The sequence below is a fragment of the Phyllobates terribilis genome, unplaced genomic scaffold (assembly GCF_046119375.1).
Source record: "Phyllobates terribilis strain yellow unplaced genomic scaffold, ASM4611937v1 Scaffold_8__6_contigs__length_399053987, whole genome shotgun sequence".
Taxonomy (NCBI): domain Eukaryota; kingdom Metazoa; phylum Chordata; class Amphibia; order Anura; family Dendrobatidae; genus Phyllobates; species Phyllobates terribilis.
Genome location: NW_027362768.1, coordinates 176324220 through 176345190, shown reverse-complemented (window position 1 = coordinate 176345190; position 20971 = coordinate 176324220). Strand labels below are relative to the sequence as shown.

At 43.6% G+C, this 20971-nt stretch overlaps 1 protein-coding gene and 1 long non-coding RNA gene across 5 annotated transcripts in view; one reads left to right on the top strand and one right to left on the bottom strand.

Annotated features, from left to right (window-relative positions):
• The window catches only part of LOC141157047 (uncharacterized), a 168387-nt gene that overhangs the window by 109834 nt on the left and 37582 nt on the right, over positions 1 to 20971 (top strand). The window contains exon 4 of one of the 4 annotated variants that reach the window (XR_012247740.1): positions 2674 to 2906. The exons of the other annotated variants lie outside the window; for them this stretch is intronic. This is a non-coding gene — a long non-coding RNA (uncharacterized lncRNA). Of the gene's footprint in view, positions 1 to 2673; positions 2907 to 20971 lie in introns of those variants that run through there. 4 annotated transcript variants of the gene reach the window in all.
• CACHD1 (cache domain containing 1) overlaps positions 1 to 20971 on the bottom strand; it is a 148906-nt gene that overhangs the window by 98092 nt on the left and 29843 nt on the right. The window lies entirely within an intron of this gene.

Genomic DNA, 20971 nt, shown 5'->3' with positions numbered 1-20971 from the left:
TTTAACCCATTGGAAGTAATGGGTGGTGAAAAATAACGCTGAAAAGACGCAGGTGTCAGGTTTATTAGCGTTTTTTTTCAGCGTTTTTTTGTGCCAAAACCAGAATGAGATTTTTTTTTTTCACTGAACTTTATGTACATGCATAAAGAGACAAAAGGACAGTGAAAAAAAACAGCAAAAAACGCAGCAAAATCTTGAACAAACCTCCTGGCAAGAGATCAGGTTTTGCTGCAGAAAAAAAAACGCTGAACAAATGCAATGTATGAACATAGCCTAAGAGGGTCCCAAAGGCAGGACCTCGCCAATCAAAGCGATTGCATACCCAGAGATACACCATCACTTTATCAGAGGAGAATTTGCCTTTAATGTGGGGATTACAATTTTGTATATAAGGTTTCAAATGGTATTGTTGGGATAAGCCATAACTTGCTGATCGGCGGTCCTCAGAATGCAAGGACTCCTTGCCCCACCAATAGCAAAGGTCAGCACAATCTCTGCACAGTGGCGCCCCTCATCCTGGCACTTCACAAGAAGGATTCACAGAACTCCCCATCATGGCAGGGCGGGGACCCCAACAACCTGCCCCCCACCAATCAGAGCCATGCACTAGCATTGTGCCATCACTGGATTAGGTGAGAAAACGTTCTCATACAATCCACTGTATGTTCAAATCCTTACCAATATAAGAGTCAGGAAAGCGTTAAAGTCAGGGAGACCCCAAACCAAGGTTCTCCGCAATCAGCAATCTGAAAAACTGCCAGAAGGCAATCAGCGAAGCAGCAGGTTAGGACGGAGGCGAAAGGCCAGAAAAATAGGTACCACATGTGGACGGCTGAAGATCTGACTGTAATCTGACTACAGCGCGAGCGCCGGCCGCCTACAGAACTCCAACCCAAAGCGGTAAAATAAAACAGATGGCTGCAGAGCCCGGGGCCCCTGCCCACAACACTGAGGCCTTCACTACCAGGGACCCTGAACACAAGCAAGAGCTGCGGAGAACAGGCCCGGCCAGAAAAGTACCAGCTAATAAACATTTAAGGGGCAATAAAGTTAAATATTCATTTTGCTTGTTCAATATTATACAACATGGAGTCAACCTGCTACAAGGTATCAGAGCTAGTGGAACGTTACCACTTAAGAGTGTGGTCTGCTATATAGTAGTTATATTCTTGAACGTATTGGGGCAGTATTATAGTAGTTATATTCTTGTACATAGGGAGCAGTATTATAGCAGTTATATTCTTGTACATAGGGGGCAGTATTATAGTAGTTATATTCTTGTACATAGGGAGCAGTATTATAGCAGTTATATTCTTGTACATAGGGGGCAGTATTATAGTAGTTATATTCTTGTACATAGGAGCAGTATTATAGTAGTTATATTCTTGTACATAGGAGCAGTATTATAGTAGTTATATTCTTGTACATAGAGAGCAGTATTATAGTAGTTATATTCTTGTACATAGGAGCAGTATTATAGCAGTTATATTCTTGTACATAGGGGGCAGTATTATAGTAGTTATATTCTTGTACATAGGGAGCAGTATTATAGCAGTTATATTCTTGTACATAGGGGGCAGTATTATAGTAGTTATATTCTTGTACATAGGGAGCAGTATTATAGCAGTTATATTCTTGTACATAGGGGGCAGTATTATAGTAGTTATATTCTTGTACATAGGAGCAGTATTATAGTAGTTATATTCTTGTACATAGGAGCAGTATTATAGTAGTTATATTCTTATACATAGGAGCAGTATTATAGTAGTTATATTCTTGTACATAGGAGCAGTATTATAGCAGTTATATTCTTGTACATAGGGGGCAGTATTATAGTAGTTATATTCTTGTACATAGGAGCAGTATTATAGTAGTTATATTCTTGTACATAGGAGCAGTATTATAGTAGTTATATTCTTGTACATAGGGGCAGTATTATAGTAGTTATATTCTTGTACATAGGGGGCAGTATTATAGTAGTTATATTCTTGTACATAGGGGGCAGTATTATATTAGTTCTATTCTTGTACATAGGGGCAGTATTATAGTAGATATATTCTTGTACATAGGGGGCAGCATTATAGTAGTTATATTCTTGTACATAGGGGCAGTATTATAGTAGTTATATTCTTGTACATAGGGGGCAGTATTATAGTAGTTATATTCTTGTACATAGGAGCAGTATTATAGTAGTTATATTCCTGTACATAGGGGCAGTATTATAGTAGTTATATTCTTGTACATAGGAGCAGTATTATAGTAGTTATATTCTTGTACATAGGAGCTGTATTACAGTACTTATATTCTTGTACGTATTGGGGCAGTATTACAGTACTTATATTCTTGTACGTATTGGGGCAGTATTATAGTAGTTATATTCCTGTAAGTATTGGGGCAGTATTATAGTAGTTATATTCTTGTACTTATTGGGGCAGTATTATAGTAGTTATATTCTTATACATAGGGGCAGTATTATAGTAGTTATAGCCTTACATATAATAGCCGTTATTCTCCAATTATAACAGCAGCTGCTCCACATCTGGCTTTGAGAACTAAAACTAATAGTGGTTTTCTTTTATCAATTTGGGCTGAGCCTTACAATGTCATACATACATGTGCAGTAATATTCAGCCCAATTTAATGCTCATTTTTTCCTTTTTTTTTTTTTTATAGAAGACCTGGTTTCCGTTGCTACAAAAGCTCAATTCACACAAGGCCAATTAGGTCATTTTAACTTTCGGGACATGCGCCCTTTGTAAAAATTTTGATTGGAGGTATGAAAATATAATTACAGATTTTTTCGCCCCCGGGTATGAATTCCAGAGTATTTACAAGTCTTCATATTGCATTATTAAAAGCAGAACAAATCTTGAATGACTCAGAACAAAGTGGTTTTTTTTTAACCTTGTAAACCGTCTACAGAATTCGGTTAATGCATAGTCTGAAAAAATCATTACATTGGGAACAATCTACAGTAGACTTTCTTTAATCTGACATTTGATCATCTGGAAAGTTCAGCACTTGTTTTATGCTCACAATTTATATATTAAAATTATAAAGTGCATAAGTATAAATTTATAGGCCGTCCAATAATCCAGAATTTCTCAGTCAATCCAGGTTCTCATAATGGCAAATTAAAGGGACATCTGTATTGTGAGAGGACTGGGGTTTGAGAAGTCCTTGCACCATGGCATCAATCAGCTTTTCTTTTGTGAACGACTGCTTATTCAGGCGAGAAGACCGGAGTGGCGTTTCCTGGCGTCACACTGTGCGCATCTTAGTTTTTTAATTAAAATGGCGTGAGAGTCGCCTTCCCCTGTGCCGTGGAGATCAGAGGAGATCATTATAAAACAATTGATATTGCCTTTATTTGATTAACACGACTTCACACACAGATCGGAGCAAAGCGATTATCAGGACCTGGAACGGTCGCCTCGGAATTTATACACCGGCGCAACTGGAAACATGTGGAAAAAGAACGCAACGACCTTCCCATAAACATGAATAGTCAGTCCTCTACAGTGTATCAGGGCAAAGAAAATGTAAACCTATAAACCAGTCTGGATACAATTGTAACAAGCCACTCAGCTGTGAGAAGCTTTCCAAAAGGACGAGTTATCAGCCTTTATTCACCGACAGCAAGTGGTGAGAAATTTGCGAAGTATACTAGCAGCAAAATGTTTTATGACACAAAGATTACGCTTTATCAATCATGAAATGAGTCAATGATACGTTCCTGCCTCTGATAAACCGACACTAGGATGGTTTAGTGATTTTGCTGTTTATTTTTTTTTTTAAAAAGTATCTACAAAAGGATATTCCCACAAAAGCTATTTTTTTTATTATACAGCACAATATCTACATGATTATAGGTAGTATACAATCCAAACGCAGCGTCAAGATTCTATCTTGTAACATTTTTCATCTCCTTCTGCCCCACTATGTATCCAGCTTCACAGAGCTGAATGGGCGGTATGAGAAAACTACATTTCCCAGCAGCACACTGCTTCCCATCTGCGCTGCTGGCCCTCCCCCATCTGCGCTGCTGGCCCTCCCCATCTGCGCTGCTGGCCCTCCCCATCTGCGCTGCTGGCCCTCCCCATCTGCGCTGCTGGCCCTCCCCATCTGCGCTGCTGGCCCTCCCCATCTGCGCTGCTGGCCCTCCCCATCTGCGCTGCTGGCCCTCCCCATCTGCGCTGCTGGCCCTCCCCCATCTGCGCTGCTGGCCCTCCCCCATCTGCGCTGCTGGCCCTCCCCCACCTGCGCTGCTGGCCCTCCCCCATCTGCGCTGCTGGCCCTCCCCTATAGGGATAGATAGATCTTTTATTCATAAGGATGAGGTGACCATTGATAGTTTTGGATGTAGTAAATCTGACCCTTTTAGTGGACAGATGGTCATTACTATTTACAAACTTCACATTTCATAGGTTGTTCATAGGGATCTTCAGAGCACAAACATGCTCTTCCCTGCAAGTATAGCAGAGCTGAGCTACACTCCGGCTATGAGATTTTTAATTAGACAGAGACATTAGGTGCATCGGGGCATACTTTATCAATAGTATTAGACTTAATTAGACAAGGACATTAGGTGCATCTTGTTTGTCATGAATTAGACAGGGTCATTAGGTCTAAATACTGCTATCAGTGGGATCGTTTGCATAGCTGAGCTACAAGCCAGCTGTTAGATGTTTTACTAGATAGGATAATTAGGTGCATCTAAGCATGCTCGACCAACAGCATTAGAACTGCTTTATAAGTGAGCAAAATAAATAAATGTCCATAATGCATAATATTCACCAGAAGAGGAAACTGTGGAGTAACATGAAGCTCATGGATTCCAATGCACAATCTGAAACAGGGCACCCAACTATTGAACATCTTTAATAATAACAGTCTTTTCATATGGGCCAAAGGGACCTTTTGCACCACCCTTCCTCCCCTAGGCTCCAGGACCTGTGTGCGATTGGAACCCCTGCACCTGCTATAGTTACACCCATGAGAAAAGGCAAAAAGGCTAAATGAGGACAAGGTTACTGCTCTGGAGGAGCAAGAGGTGATTCAGGAGTAAGATAGCTTTTTTTTTTTTTCAATTATTATTATTAATTTTTATTTTTTTTAAAAGGTGGCCAATTTCTTTTCAATAGGTTTTTTTTTGCCTATTCCTTAGAATTGGTCATTAATGTGAGATCGGTGACTATCCAACTCCTGGCAACCCTGCCGACTAAAGGGGCTTCAGTTCCCCACAACCGGCACAGCTCAGTACAGTGTTGTGAACCTAAGCAATACTAGTAGTTAGCTGCAGTACCATTCGTTGCCACTAAATGATGTATGGCGCTGTGCCATTTCCACAGCCCCTTCAATCACCTGATCAGTCAGTTAGGAGGATTTGGATCCTTATCAATCTGATATTGAGGAGTTCTCCTAAGGATAAGTCAGCATTAGCAATATTCAAGTCCTGGATAACTCCTTTAAAATTCATTTTTTTGGGGCTTAACAATAGGTTTCCATTGGTAGGCAATGCTACATCTGTGGCTGCAATCTACGGGTCTCCTGAAATATATTTTCAGCAAATAAAAAGCCCTGCCATCTTTTTGCATGCAATATTAATGAGATATGTGGATATCTGCAAACAAACCCTAATCCAACAATCATGTGTTACTCCCATCAGCCGCCTTAACAAGAAGACGGAGGAGTGAGAAGTGTATGTTTCCAGTTCATAACTGGCACATAGGTCTGCATAGGAGCTGTATACACAAAACAGCAGGACTCATATTTCAACATTATTTGCACAGTAGTTTTATTTTTGATGCTTTTGAAAAGGTTTACAAAAGTATACATACCCTAAAACTTTCTTTCCACTTAAAATATATTGTCGTTCCATAGACATTTAAGTATTTAAATCAAAAAAGAAAAATCAAGGGAATTTCCCTTTAATTTAGTTCAACTGCTAGAGATGAAACAGTAAAGTATGGAAAACATTTGGTGGCCCCTGGTCCCTTGAAAGGAGCACATTTTCCAGAGGCCATTATCTTCCTTTAGGGAGAGGGAGGTTCACAGGAAACAGGACACCCAATTACCAGAGTTTACCAACCACTATAAACACAGAGGCTGCCAATTACCGAAACGGTTAACCATTTGCTTGCCAATCGAGGTAAGGAGAAGTGCCATCCCTAACATCTGAAGGGTCTATTCATAGAACTCCAGCAAAAGTCTAAACGTATGTACTGAGCTAGTCTCCCTTGTCCGATGAAGCACCACAATTTTATTTTATTTATTTTTTTACAATTTTTGTGCACAAAAATAAAAAAAAATCCACATTCTGTGCCTCCATATTTAAATCAAAGAGGCATGGATTAATAATAATTTTTATAGCACCAACATATTCCGCATCACTTTACATTTTAGAGGCAGGGTATGTTCACACATAGTGGAGTTTCTGTGGATTTTGCGTGGCAAATTGTACAGTAGCAGCAAAGAGGACGACAATGTCAGGCTAGATTCAAAAAGATTCTTTTTTTGTTTTTTTTTTAAAGGGTTTAGAAGCAGATCCACATAAAGAAAAAAACACTTCAAATACTTTTTAACTACTCTTCATATTTATTTCAATGGATAATCCGCCTCGCTGTCCATATGGAGAGTTGTTGTAAAGATTTGTTTCTTCTTTTTCAAAAGAAGTCTTGAAAATTTTGCAGTAAAAAAAAAAAAAAAAAAAAAAAAAAAAAGACAAAGAAAGTAATAAAAGTAGCACGTCACTTCACGCACACATGAGAAATCGGCTACAAACTTGACACTGTCAAGTCAAAAGGCTACAAAAGCAGTAGGGAGAAAGGAAAGCTTCAAGAACCTCTTCAGAACCACTAAAAAACTCTTAAAAAAAAAATAACAACTCACCAACATGCTGCCAAAAAATATTTGCATGTAGATTGAGACCCTGTAAATAAAGGTGTTCTATGTATTTTCACCCTTTATGGTGTAAAATCCACATGTAAAACATGCAGATTTTGCATGCAAGTTACTGCAAAATTCACAACAGATTTTTTTCTTTCCCATATGGACGTAGCCTTACAATAAATGAGCCAAGTGCTTCTACAAGTGACCGCTTTAACGACTTTTAAAGGCCCACTGACCAAACAAATTAGATATCTCCTGGATTTCAGCGGGATCTGATGTGTATGGGAACCTCCCAACTCTCCCTCAATGGCAGCTGTCAAAGGAAAGAAGGATTGGGCATGTTTGATTTAAATAGGAGCGATCATTTGTTCCTGAGGAAGATAAGTCGATCGCTTGGCAGTCTGATATCTGGTGGGCGATCATGAGCTCTGGCAAGTAGCCGATGGACACTATGCCACCTGATACCGAAGTGAGGGGCGCTGGGCAACCCCCTTAAGGGTTTTTGCATACTGCTCAGCAAACATGGGGTCTACATCTATCGTGTCCATACACATGAATCATTCAACACTCCGGATGCATCAACCGTCAATTAGCAGTAAATTATTAAAAACGAGCACGTCTACAAGCCACAGAGGGTTCAATGCAAAACGTGAGAGATTTATAAAAAAATTCAGTTTTTCAATATTCACTAATATGCAACAGACAGAATTAAAAGATGTGGATGGAATCTGGAGATCACAGCTCGGAGGCGGCAGATTCAACTGAAGTGGTACAATGTCGCACATTGGTGATGTCCAACACTGGTACTTGTGATGTACTAGCCGTGATTATCACTATAATCCAGCAGTCTACAGAAGATTGTAGATCGCTCCTCCAAAAACAAAGTTCCAATCAAAGGCCAAGGAAATCACAAGAACGAAAAGTCCAAAGAGCAAAATCATAACGTTGCAAAATTTAAAAAGGAACAGCTTGTAAAGTTGCATCACCAAACTCCAAATTGCTCTGCCACAGTAAAAGCCCCTAGTTAACATCCTAAAGGTTGGGGGAGGTTTACAGATATGAAAAACAGCACTGAAAAACGGTCCTAAAAATTAAAAGATATCTGTCCCGAGAGATCAGCAATATTCCATCTCACGAAACTCTCTAGTTGTAAGTCCAATGGCTGCAGCAGGAGCTGATACAGAGTTCGTTTTGTGTCCTTTTTCTGGAGTGAAAATGGTTCTAGCGATGCATTTTTTATTTTTATTAGCTCCTTATTCATTATTTCAGTTGCACCTCAAAGAGGTGCAACTGAAATAATTTCTGAAGATGGCAAAGAGAAACCATCTTCAGAAATTACCGATTAATTAAAATAAAGTTTTTGTGTTAAATGCATTTCTTTTAAAATGTATCAATTTTTTACATATCACAATCTGTATTTAAAATAAAAAGTAGAAATCTTGCAATTTTCACATTGGACACTTTTTTTTTTTTAAACACTAAGTTTATTTATTTTACTCATGTACATAGCGCCATAAATTCCACAGCGGTTTACAGACAATTCTGTAACTCAAGATCAGTGTAGGATAAGTCATGTAATGTTATGTACACAATAGTGAGTGCAGCTCTGGAGTATAATACAAGACGTAACTCAGGATCAGTACAGGATAAGTAATATAATGTATGTACACAGTGATTGCACCAGCAGAATAGTGAGTGCAGCTCTGGAGTATAATACAGGAGGTAACTCAGGATCAGTAATGTAATGTATGTACACAGTGATAGCACCAGCAGAATAGTGAGTGCAGCTCTGGAGTATAATACAGGATGTAACTCAGGATCAGTACAGGATCAGTAATGTAATGTATGTACACAGTGACTGCACCAGCAAAATAGTGAGTGCAGCTCTGATCAGCTGCTGCTCAGTGTGGTGCTTGTGGGTGTGGTGGCTGCAGATCCTGCTGTGGGCTCCTGAGCTCTGAGAGCCAACACCTCTCCACCTGGGGATCTGCTCTCTCTCTTACTCAGGGAGGGAGTGGGTTTCCGGATGACTGATGGAGCCAAGTCCCAGACTTCTGCTTCCCAAACCAGGCCGTGGGGAGCAGTAGAAACCAGCAACCAGCCTGCACATCGGAGGACTCGGGGGTGAGACGCTCCACCAGGAGTTGCAGCAATGTGGCTCTTACTCCCCCCGGGACTATGGAGACTCCTAGAAGCCGCAAGACTTCCAGCATGGATGGTAAGCCTGACAGCGTGAATGATGGCGCTCCTTCCGGAGGAAAGCTGAGTACTCACAGAGGTAAGGCCGACCTCACTGAGGAAGGTTGGGAGCTGCAGAGACCCTGGGAGTCAGTGTCCACCTATGCCTCCGTGAGTATGAAGATGCAAGTAAGCTCGTCAGGAGGCTCCGGGAGGAGCTGCGCTGCACAAGTGCCCCAGTGTGCCTCCACAACTTCCATCTTGGTGCCGATCTACCAGAAGAGGCACCTGGGAGCCAGAAAAAGGCTAAGAAGAACAAGCCAGCGCTGCAGGAAGTGGTAAGCTACGTATATGCCCCCCTCCCTGTACCCCCTGAGTTGGCTGCAGGGTCAGCTCGCTGTATAAGCTCCGTTGCCCAGCCAAGCCCGGGTTCTGCTGTGGATCCGGTGCAAAGGTGAGGGGAGATCACAAAGCGTGGTAGTGAGGCGCAGAGCTCCGTCTCGGTTTGTAGTAGCAGAAGGTGCATCAGCCGATAGGTTGGACAGTGAGGGCGGCCCAGCGGCGGGCGTTCGGTCAGGCCACGATACTGTGGTGCGCTCCTCAGTGGGAGGGGGGAGCAGCCCGGTGTCAGGGGCAGCTCCGGTAGCCTCGGCGCCTCTGAATGTTGTTGCCGCTGATCACTTAGTTGAGGAGCGGCGGCAGTGTTAGGGGGCTGAGCGTTCCGGTCTTCCCACCAAAGTGTTATTTTGTGTTGGCGCAGCTGGTCAGGAAGATCCTGATGCTAAAGATCAACGGCGCCTCAACAGCTAAAGATCAGAAGCGCATCGCTACAAATGCAAAGCAGCGGAAATTACTGACTGATGATGTGGAGGGCACACATAAGACCAGGGGTGAGGTCGCCTACAGTGTGCGTAGGAATGTGGTCCGTCTTCGGTGGAGGGGCAGTGATGCATGTCCTCCAAGATCTAAAGTTGTGGAGCTCCTGCTGAGGATGGGCTTCAAGGCGATTGACATCTACACCTTGATACATCCCTATTCCACGCCTGAGTTTGATGTCAGCTTTGTTCGGCCGGAGGGGCTTGAGCTCTTCTGGACGAATTTTGAGTTGGTAAAAAATTAGCCCGGCTGGTGAGACTTTGCCGTTCAGGCAGTGTCTCGCCAAAACCAGATCAAGAAAGTGACAGTGATGACTCGTAATGAGTCGATTTCTTGTTATGACATCATGACGTGGCTTGGTCGGTATGGAGAGGTGGTGGAGATGCCAAAGAAAAACCACGACGAGTTTGGTATCTGGTCAGGGGCCTGGACGTTTATGGTAAAACGTAAGCGTTCAGGTGGTACGGTTGCCCACATTCCATCATCTTTCTTCCTGGGTAGGGATTGTATCATGGTCTTCTACCAGGGGCAACCGAAGCTCTGTCACAGGTGCGGCGATCTTGCTGCATCTTGTGTGGAGATTAGGTGCCACCTGTGTGGCGAGTTAGGTCACCCATTCAGCCGTTGTCCTCGCTCCTTCGCTAATGCAGTCGAGACCCCGGTGGGAGAAAGCCGTGAGGCCGATTCTGCTGGGGAGGGGACTAGCAGGGATGGCGGAGCTGAGGGGCCAGGGGAGCAAAGCAATAAAAACAACACCTGCCCAGCTGATGCGTCTAGACAAGCGCAGACCGGAGAGGGAGCGGGGCGAGCCCTGGGCTACTGGGGCGGCCCCTGTCCTGGATGCCAGTGTTGCTGCTGAGGCCCCGAGGGATGATGAGTTGGATGAGGTGGTCAGGAGGATCCACAGGGAGGAAACCGCCTCTGCCACAGAATCCTCCCATTATGAAAGTATGGATGAGGATAATAAGCGGTGGCTAGAGGACAAGCGTAAGCTCGGCACCAAAAAGAAGAGAAAGAAGGGAGGATAAAACATCTTCTCCCGCTCTGACCAAGGTACCTAAGGAAGATAAAACCGACTCCCCTCTAGTTAGTCTTTCTAACCAGTTACACAGGGCCGGCCTTTGGGGCGTGCCAGCTGTGCAACTGCACAGGGCGCCTCAAACTTGAGAGTGAAGGGGGGCGCTGCGCTGGCTCCCTCCCCGTCGGTATTTTTCTTATGGAAGAGCAGAGAGGGAGCGCCCAGCGTTTCTTCTGTGCTCAGGCGCCGGCGCCCCCTCTCTGCTCTGAAATGTCCGGCCGGGACCCGGGCGCGCTGCACTCTCTCCTCCTCACACACTTACCCCCAGCGCTGGAGACAGTGCGGGAGGCGCCGCCTGCAGCATCTCTCGTCTCCTTCCATTGGCGCGGGCACGGCACTGTGACGTCACACAGCTCAGACACAGTGCCGCGCCGGGGATGCTGCAGGCAGCTCAGCTACAAAGTGGTGGTGACTGGTGAGTGCTGTGCTGCTGAGCCTGATATGATGAACAAACTTGAATAAAGACGTTAACAATAAGGTGCAGACAGACAGACATCCCCCCAATGTCCCCATTGCCACCCTGTGAGTCAGCCATTGCAAAACTACGACTCCCATCATAAATGGACAGCCTTTGTTGGTAGAAGATCAGTTCCCTGACTATCTGTTCTTTGTTGCTGCATTATAATAAAAAGATGAAGAATATTTAGAATATTTAAGTTTCAATAATAATAGTGTTATTATTATATACATTTTTCAGTTTAATTATGGGCCCCAAAAAACTATCAGGAGCACAAAATCGAAAACGAAAAGCACTTAAAGAAGTTGAAGACAAAAAATGTGCAGAGTCTTTCAAAAAGCTTTTTCAGAAATCCAGCGACCAATGCTCTTCTAAAGAGACAGCTGCAGAACAATATGAAAGTGTAGCGACACATAGAGAAGGTCCAATAGAAATCGATTTGGATGAACCTTCCACGTCAGGACAATTTTCAAACCCTGATGGCTCTCTAAACGATGAATCAGAGATAGCAGAGGATCCTCAATTTTTAGAAAATTTAACTGAAAATGTTGAAAATCCAGAGGAACATTCTGCAGCTGACACAGGCACTGGTCACCAGGAAACTGATATCCCAGAATTTCCAAGCAATCAAGATCTAATACTGATTGACACTGATCCCGCTCTATGGCCTTCATTGACTACCAAAGTTATAGATCATGTTGTGGAAACTGGGCCTGTTCATATAACAGATATGGAGTTTAAAAAAGATTCAAATGACCGTCACTTTTCTGCTAAATTCTATAAGAGAGTTTTGGTTAATGGACAACACTGCAAGAGACAGTGGTTGGTTTACTCAAAATCTGCAAACAAAGTATTCTGCTTTTGTTGTAAATTATTTGATAGAAAACCAAGGTCATCTCTTGCTTTAGATGGATCTCAAGACTGGCAACATATATCATCTATATTAAAATCACACGAGTCCTCACCAAATCATTTTTTAGCAGAACGTAAATGGTTGGAGACTCAGGTTCGGCTCAAGACGAATACAACAATAGATTCCAACATGCAAACTCTTATGAATAGAGAAAGACAACAGAGGAGAGGAGTGTTGGAAAGGCTTGTATGTATTATTCAATTTCTTGCAGAACGCAATTTGGCATTCAGAGGAAGTTCTGATCGTCTTTTTACCCCCAATAATGGAAACTTTTTGGGGTTTGTGCAGGTACTTGGAAAGTTTGATAGAGTGATGTCAGAACACCTGCATCGTGTTGTCTCCAAAGAAATATCAGACCACTATTGTGGTAAAACTATTCAAAATGAAATTATTGCTCTGATGGCAAGCCAAGTCATTAACCACATTGTAACGCGCTGCAACCAGGCTAAATATTACTCTATAATACTAGACTGCACCCCTGATTTAAGCCACAAGGAGCAAATGTCATTTACCATTCGCTTTTTGGATGAAGTATGTGGCATATACACAATTAAGGAACATTTTATTGGATACAAAAATGTTGTAGACACAACAGGAAAGGGATTGACCGATGCCCTTCTTGACTTTCTGAGTGAGAAAAATTTAGATATTACTAATTGTCGTGGTCAAGGCTACGATAATGGTGCCAATATGGCAGGAAAACACAACGGTGTTCAAGTTCAAATTTTAGAGAAAAATTCTCGTGCTGTCTTTGTACCATGTGGATGCCATTGTCTTAATCTTGTGGTTGGAGATGCAGCAAGATCTAGTAAAGACTCAAAGGACCTTTTTGGTTTAATCCAGTGTATTTATGTTCTTTTTTCTGGCTCTGTTAAAAGGTGGAAAATCTTGACTGACCATATTTCAGGTCTGACTTTGAAACCCATGTCTACTACAAGATGGGAATGCAGAATAGACTGCCTTAAACCCTTTCGTTATCATTTAGGAGACATACATGAGGCACTAATTGCACTATCTGAGGAAGAGAGAGTTGAGCCAAATGTATCTTTTGAAGCCAAGACTCTTGCTCAGAAGATTACGGACTTTAAGTTTATCATGTCGTTTATCATTTGGTATGACATATTGTTTCAAATAAATATCGTAAGTAAAGCCATGCAAAGACAAACTTCTGATCTCAGTACAGTGACAGAACTAATTCACAAGTGTCTAGAATTTATTAGAAACTTTCGTGAAAAAGGATTTGACATGGCACTGCAGAGTGCAAAGGAGATTGCTGAGAATTTGAATTTGGAGCCAGTGTTTAGGCCAGAAAAGCGCATCAGAGTGAAGAAAGCTAGTTTTAGTTATGAAGGACGGGACGAAGCAATAACAGACCCGCAATCTAAATTCAAGGTAGATTTTTTTTTCGTTTTAGTAGACACAGCGTCAGCATCATTGGAGGAGCGCTTCAAACAATTAGAAAACCATAACGGAGTATGGGGATTCTTATACAACATAAAAAATAATAGTTTTTCTAGAGAAGACCTGACAAGAAGTTGCCTAAATCTACAAGCTGCATTGGTTAGTGGAACTGAATCTGACGTAAACGGAGAAGAGTTGGCCCAGGAATTCTACCACATTCAAAGTCTTTTACCTAGTGATACCATAAATCCTCTTGATGTGCTAAACTTCATAAACAAAAATAGTCTGACTGACACTTTCCCCAATCTGTGGGTAGCACTTCGTATTTTGCTGACAATTCCTGTCACGGTGGCTTCAGGAGAACGTAGCTTTTCCAAATTAAAACTGATAAAAACTTACTTGAGGTCGTCAATGTCAGATGACAGACTAACAGCTTTAGCAGTCCTGTCCATTGAAAATGACATTCTTCAGAGTCTGGACATGACCACCACTATCGATGAGTTTGCAAGAACAAAAGCCCGAAAAGTTATTTTCTAAGCACATTCATTTGGGACTCTTTGCAATGCACTTTGAATGTGTATTTTATGGTTGAAATTGATTGTTTCAGAAATAAAAATTGTACCTGTTCAAAACACTTTATACTTTATAATGACCGTCTGTTCAACTTTTGTTGCTTGTTATTACTTGATCATTTGATTAATAAAAAATGCACTTGTTGTTTTCACCTACATGAGTTTAATTTTTTTTCTTTGGGGGGGGGCGCCAAGAGGGATTTCGCACAGGGCGCCATATACCCTAAGGCCGGCCCTGCGAGTTACAAGCCCTTGAGAACATCTTTTCCTCTGAAGAGGAGGCTGAGGGTGAGGTTCCGGCTTCGGCGGAGCTTACAGGGGGTGCAGAGTCTCCTTCTCCTGGGGATGCAAGGTCCTTGGGGGGAGGGACTGGCCCAGAGTCCGGAGACTAGGACGAAAAAAGAAGGAAAAATGTGGGAATGGACACCTCTGTATCATTAAAGAGGGGGGAAGGATTCCTCGTCTGAGGCAGAGGATAAGGGGAGTGGGAAGAAGAAAGCCATCTAACTTACTCACCAATGATGGCGGTACCCACTCCGTTGACGCTGGCATCAATTAATGTCGCCAGCATTAAGTCAAATATGGCTAGATTTGAGGCCTTTGATTTTCTCAGCCGGGTTGAAGCTGACATTTTCTTTTTGCCAGAGACCAGGCTGCCAAATATGGCAGAGGTGTTTCTCGCTAAGAGGGTGTGGAGACTCGGGCGCTCCTATTGGTCTCTTGCAGCCGAGCCGTATAGCGGAGTGGCGGTCCTTTTAACCGCACCGGTAGAATGCCAACGGGTTATTGAGTTAGAAATGGGGAGGTGCCTGATATTAGATGTCCTCATGAAGGGACAAGAGCTCCGGCTCATTAACATCTATGGTCTCCAACCTAAGTGGAACCGGAAGTGTCTCTTTATGAGGATCAAGCCCTACCTTTTTAAGAGTCGGCAGGTCGTCTTTGGAGGGGACTTCAACACTGTCACAAGGCCCCTGGATAGAGGAGGTTCCAGAGACAAGCTGACTTATGATAGCGTCGCCCTTAATAGTATAGCTAGTGAGGCTCGCCTGGTGGATGTCCACATCCGGCACACCCCAGGCCACAAGGGGTTCACCTATCATAGAGGTAACTGTAGGTCCAGGATAGACAGGTTTTATTTAAAGGAGGAAGCCGTCTCTTCAGCAGTATCTGTTGTCGAAGTGGAGTTCTCCAATCACTGTTTGATTTTGTTTTCTCTGAATGTTACAGAGACTACCCGGATGGGAAGAGGCTTTTGGAGGCTCAATTCGTCTCTCTTGGAAGAAGCGGAGATAAGACAGTCCTTTGAGGATTTTCTTCAGAGCCAGGTACCCTTAATGGATCTTTGTAGTAGTAAGTCAAAGTGGTGGGAGATGATCAAGAACAGGGTGTCGAGATTCTTCCGCCAGCTCTCGAGCCTCAGGAGTCTGGACAGGTATCGCCTGTATCAGGGCCGGAGGAGGAAACTCGAGCATCTTGTCTCAACTGGAGGTAGCCGCGAGGAGATCTCCTGAGTGAAATCTTTGCTAATGAGGTGTCAGTATGATAGACACGCATCTTTTGTTTTTGAGAGGGATTATGGGAAATACTGCTCGCCCGACCCTTACAGAAACTGCAAGATATCAGTGAATAGTAAAGTTGTTACAGGACTGGTTGACAATGCAGGTTCCCTGAAAAGATCCAGATCAGGGATCCTGGAGGTCATCAGATCCTTCTACTTGAACCTCTTGGGGAAGAGGGATCTGGATTGGGATGAGATGTCGGCTTTTCTGGCTGAAGTCATCCCCGAACCAGGGGTAGACCCCTCTCTTGGCGTTTTGACAGAGATGATCAGGGAAGAGGAAGTTAAAGTTGGCGATTGAAGGGCTTGCCCTAAAGAAATTTCCCGGTCCAGATGGCTTAACATCTGAATTCTATAAGACCTTTAAGGACGCCTCGGTTCCCCTCTTGACTGAGGTATTCAATGAGTGTCTTTCCTCGGGCACTCTGCCAAAGTCAATGAGGAGGTCTGCCCTGATCATCTTGTCAAAGGGTAAGGACCCATCTAACATTGAGAATTGGCGTCCCATAGTGCTTCTCAATGCAGACAGGAAGGTTTTGGCAAAGGTGCTGTTTAATCGGCTGGTGAAATTTGCGCCCCAGCTCCTTTCGGGGGCCCAGCATTGCTCTGTTCCGGGCCGCAGTACGATTAGTGCTGTACTCTGTGTCCGAGAGGCGGTGGAGCAGGGTACTGGAAGGGGTACATGCTGTCATTGGACCAGGCAAAAGCGTTCGATTGGGTTAATCATGAGTACCTCTGGTCTGTCCTGAGGTATGGCCTGCCGGGGGAGGGGGTGTTGTTGATTGGCTTAAGACCTTGTATGCTGGGGCAGAGAGTTTCCCGCTTGTGAACGGTTGGATTGGCAGCTCTTTTGAGGTTGGGTGTGGTGTTCGCCAGGGTTGTCCCTTGAGCCCGCTGCTGTACGTGTTTGCAGTTGACCCGCTTCTTAGGAGGGTAGAGTGTGGACCGCAGGCTGGGATCAGGATGAACCAGGCAGCACCAGAAGCCACTCAGAGTGGTGGAGTATGCCGATGACGTCACCGTTTTTGTTTCCTCTGATGGGGAGGCAGAATGGCTGATGTCAGAGGTAAATCGCTACTCGGAGGCATCCGGGTCCAAGATCAACCGGGATAAGTGTGAGAGTCTCTGGTTGGGAGGAGGAGCTCCTGGTTTTGATCTCCCGGACACCCTTCCAGGACCCAAAGTCTCTGCAAAAGTTCTTGGCATCGAATTTGGCCAGGGGAATTACCCTAAACAAAATTGGGACAGCAGGCTAGAGATTGCCACTCAGAAAGTGAATCAATGGAAAGGTTGGTCCTTGACCCTAAGGGAAAGGGTAAACCTGATCAAAACTTACCTGTTCCCTTTGCTGATCTATCTGGGCAGTGTGTGCATTTTGCCGGAGCCTCTCTGGACTCGCGTCTACAGTTTGTTATTCCAACTGTTGTGGGGGGAATAGACTGAAGCTGGTCAAGAGGGAGGTTACTTACCGTACGAGGAGACTAGGAGGGTTGGGTATGGTCAACCCTGTGGTATTCCTTGTGAATACCTTCATTAAGATCAATATTGCAAACCTCTGGAAAGAGAGGGCTCCTCCGTGGGTATTCTCCTGTTGTGGATGGTTTCAGCCTTTCTTCCAGGAATGGTAGACAGGAGGGCAAGTGAAGGATCTACGGACACCGCATGGACATCTATCGGCTTATGCTACCCTGGTTCTGAAAGTAACTCGCCGGTGGGGTCTGGGAATGTGGGAGGTCAGGACTCTGCCAAGGAAGCTCCTTGACAAAAGGGTTCTGTTGACCCATTTTCAGAGGCCTCTGGTGCTCAGGGATTGCCCAAGTCGGGATCTCGGGGTGGGTCTGCATCTTTTGAATTCTATCAGGATCCCCTCAAAGTTTTGGAACTTGGCTTGGCGCTGCTTCCATGGGAAACTGGGTGTGAGGGACAATCTGAAGTGTAGGAGCTCTGAGGACAGGAACATTGAGGTACCATGCTGGAAAGAATGGACCACTTCCTGCTTTGTTGTCCCTTTAACACAGAGATGTACAACAGGGTGGGCACCGCCATTAAAAAAAAAAACATTGGCTGGCTGGTCTCTCTTATGGGCCTATGGAGCATTCGGAGACCTGGGTGGTCGGGACCGCTACACCTTATTTTTAGTTAGCGCAGTGGTTAGGTATCACACGTGGAACGCACGGTGCTTAGTATCGACGCAACAGAAAATCCTCCCAGTGGACGATGTGTTTAGGACCATACTCGGTGACCTGGTGAAGGTGCGCTCTCTGGAGTATGAGAGACTGGGTACACGAAGGGCCGCTCTCCTCTGGAGGGGCTTTTCTTTTAGTGTGCCATAGTCTGGTCATCTCTTCTCCTGGTGGTGGGCTGCTGCTGACACCATAGATTTTTGTTTTGTTTTGATCAGTAGACAGTGATGTAGGGCTGCAGGCGCCGAACTTGGGCTTTGTCAGTTGTGGTTATTGTATTGTTATTGTATTGTTTGTTTCTGTATATATTGTATATAAGGATATGGATTTGGGTGTAGGTTGGGTGGTGGGAAAAGGGGGGAGGTGGGTTCATCTTGTGGGACTTTGGGACACTGATTATTTGGGTGAAAAACGGTCACTGCCTGATCTGTCCTATGGACGTTGGACATGGACTGAGGCATGAGACGCAGGACCAGCTCTCAGGTCAGTGCCGGGGAGGGACTGGTGGGCTTGAGTGTGGGGTGTTTTGTTTAGTATTGTATATATTTGTATAGTTAGTATTTATTTTATATTAATTTAAAAAAAATGTATATGTATATATTAGTTTGTATATATTTTTGACAGCTATTGTTTATTTTACTTATTGTATTGTTATTTGTTTGGTAGTGTAAGTAGTTGTTATTCTGTATATATGTATAATATGTGTGTGAGGGGAGAGGGAGCGGCTGGACCAGTTTCATTATAGTGATTACTTTCTGGTTAATATTTTTGTTATTATTATGTTTTTAATTTTTATCATAAAAAGATCTACAGGATGTAACTCCGGATCAGTAATGTAATGTATGTACACAGTGACTGCACCAGTAGAATAGTGAGTACAGCTCTGGAGTATAATACAGGATGTAACTCAGGATCAGTAATGTAATGCATGTACACAGTGACTGCACCTGCAGAATAGTGAGTGCAGCTCTGGAGTATAATACAGGATGTAACTCAGGATCAGTACAGGATCAGTAATGTAATGTATGTACACAGTGACTACACCAGCAGAATAGTGAGTGCAGCTCTGGGGTATAATACAGGATGTAACTCAGGATCAGTAATGTAATGTATGTAGACAGTGACTGCACCAGCAGAATAGTGAGTGCAGCTCTGGAGTATAATACAGGATGTAACTCAGGATCAGTACAGGATCAGTAATGTAATGTATGTACACAGTGACTGCACCAGCAGAATAGTGAGTGCAGCTCTGGAGTATAATACAGGATGTAACTCAGGATCAGTACAGGATCAGTAATGTAATGTATGTAGACAGTGACTGCACCAGCAGAATAGTGAGTGCAGCTCTGGAGTATAATACAGGATGCAACTCAGGATCAGTACAGGATCAGTAATGTAATGTATGTAGACAGTGATTGCACCAGCAGAATAGTGAGTGCAGCTCTGGAGTATAATACAGGATGTAACTCAGGATCAGTAATGTAATGTATGTACACAGTGACTGCACCAGCAGAATAGTGAGTGCAGCTCTGGAGTATAATACAGGATGTAACTCAGGACCAGTACAGGATAAGTAATGTAAAGTATGAATACAGTGACTGCCCCAGCAGAATAGTTGAGTGCAGCTCCGGAGTATAATACAGGATGTAACTCACGATCAGTACAGGATCAGTAATGTAATGTATGTACACAGTGACTGCACCAGCAGAATAGTGAGTGCAGCTCTGGAGTATAATATAGGATGTAACTCAGGATCAGTACAGGATAAGTATTGTATGTACACACTGACTCTGTAAGAGTGGTGGACTGTACAGTCGCGTTCCTGCCCCTGAAGACAACACAACAATTGAGTTATGTAAATGATGACATGCGTTTTATACAAACATTGTGTCATGTGAAGTGTGAACAGTGTATTACGGTTTTAGTGTATAAGTATAGAGTAAGACATAGGTAAGAACATAAGAACATAAAGGTAGTTACTATAAGGTAAGAAACTTTGGTAAGCATTATAGGTGTAACCTGTTTAATGTATGGACTGGGACAAGTATTGTTAGTATAGGTATAGGGTGAAGTAAGAATATTGGGAATGTGAAGAATAAGATAATATAATACAGTGTTATGAGGGTGATCTGCTCTATTACATATAGTATGGACAGACATAGTTAAAGTTGGGACTAGCCCATAGTGAGAGAGGCAAGCCCCAGTATAGCAGGTCAAGTTCAGTTGCAGTGGGGAAGTATCTATCATCCGGGGCAGTGGGACGCCTTACTGGGATCCCATGTGGACATTCCTGCAGCGTCCGGAGCTCAAGGCTCAAAGCAGGTACTACGAAGAGTGCCTTCTCCTCTGGCGTACAAGGGACGATGGACGCAGAACCGTGTGAATGGAAGGTAACGGATAACGGGTGCTCTGCGGAACTGGACGGGAGATCCCTGGGGCTGAGGGAACGAACCAGTAAACGTAGGAAAAGTCCAGAAGAAACAGATAATGATGCTGGAAACATACTGTATTAAGGAAACAAGAAGTGTTGTGCCCGATACTGCGTGTTACAATCTGATGAACTTGAACTTTCCAGTAAACTTCCGGTTGTTAAAATGAACTGCGTGTCTCCTTAGTTGTGTGCGGCAGCTCCTGAAGATGGAGGCCTGTGGCCTACAAGTGAGTGTGATGGCACGACACCTGGTAGCACATTGGGACTGGGACACGATTTTCATGTAAAGTGCCAGAGCGGTATGGAGCAGCAGCTCATCCACGGCTACAGTTCTCAGTCACTTTACAACTCCACCAGCAGAATAGTGAGTGCAGCTCTGGAGGAGAATACAGGATGTAACTCAGGATCAATACCGGATAAATAATATATG